This window comes from Priapulus caudatus, unplaced genomic scaffold (assembly GCF_000485595.1).
Source record: "Priapulus caudatus unplaced genomic scaffold, Priapulus_caudatus-5.0.1 Scaffold2746, whole genome shotgun sequence".
Taxonomy (NCBI): Eukaryota; Metazoa; Priapulida; class Priapulimorpha; order Priapulimorphida; family Priapulidae; genus Priapulus; species Priapulus caudatus.
Genome location: NW_014579807.1, coordinates 19,534 through 20,845, shown reverse-complemented (window position 1 = coordinate 20,845; position 1,312 = coordinate 19,534). Strand labels below are relative to the sequence as shown.

General features: G+C 50.8%; 1 protein-coding gene across 1 annotated transcript in view; it reads left to right on the top strand.

Moving 5' to 3' along the window:
- LOC106819017 (ATP-binding cassette sub-family A member 5-like) overlaps positions 1-1,312 on the top strand; it is a gene marked incomplete at both ends in the record, with an annotated part of 24,390 nt that overhangs the window by 4,132 nt on the left and 18,946 nt on the right.

Here is a 1,312-nt window from a genome sequence, read left to right as displayed (position 1 = left end):
ATCAATCGATTACTGGGACATCCCATTGTCACTGAAAACTTTACCGAGAGGGAATTAAGCATATAACAGTTTAAGCTGGAATGGGAATATTACAGAGAAAGTTTCTCGGCCTTCTTCAATCTACGGCCATACCGGCTGAAGCCTTCACGTTTGCTGGTTGGCTCCTGTTGGGTGGCACCTGGTGGTTCGACGGCTGTTGTCTTGGCCGTAAGCTGCTCATCCTGAAAGCGAACCTGTTTTTGAGGTTGGCTTGACTCCATGGGTTGGGCTGTTTGTGATTGCGGCGCATGGAGATCAGAAAGGTGGCGACTGCTTCGCCTTAGTCGACTTCCGTATGTCGTTTCGATGATGTATGATCTCGGTTCATCACATTTTCCAACGACGGTTGCCGGTGCCCATCTTCCGGTAGTGGGGTGCTGGGTGCGCACCTGCTGTCCCGCTAGGAGCAGTGGTCGCTCTGGACCTGCTCTGACATCATAGTAGCGTTTTTGTGATACCTGACGGGCCTCTAATGCGGCATTGATAGTGTCTCTGTCTGGAAGCTCGTTTCTGATGCACACTGGTAGATTGGCCTTGGCTTTTCTAGCCATCAGAGTTTCCATGGGAGATTTTATCTTGTCACTGACTGGCGTCGTTCGCAAGCACAGTAGTGCAAGATCTGGATCTACTTGGTCTAGTCTAGCTTTCCGTATGGTGGACTTGATCGTCTTTACCATATGTTCTATGAATCCGTTCGATTGCGGATATCTTGGCAACGATGTGGTGTGCGTGAATGACCACTCGTTCGCAAATGCCTTGAAGCAATAGGCATCAAACTGTGGACCATTGTCCGTGTACAATGTTTCAGGGATGCCATGAATCCCAAACAGCTCTTTGAAGTACGCGACGGCGGCCTTGCTGGTGCACGATTTACCCATTGAACGCACGAAGTAGTTAGTTACTTTAGTGTAATGATCTGCTACCAGCAGGTATTCCTCTCCATCCAACTCAAAGAAGTCAGCACTCAGAGTGTGCCATGGATGGGGCAGGATATATCTTTCTGCAGCAACGGCTCCCTTTGCTGTGATGGGGCGTTCTGCTGGCCCATGTCACAATTTGCCACAAGGGACTCAATGTCTGAAGCGACTCCAGTCCAGTACACGCTGGCCTTGGCTCTCAGACGGCACTTATCCCGCCCCTGGTGGCCTGCGTGCAACGCCGTGAGTACATAGCGTTGCAACGAGGCAGGGATCAGAACCTGCTCACTTCCTTTTAGGATGATTCCATCCTCCACCGCAAGCTCATCACGGAAAGACCAGTAGGGCTTGATCAC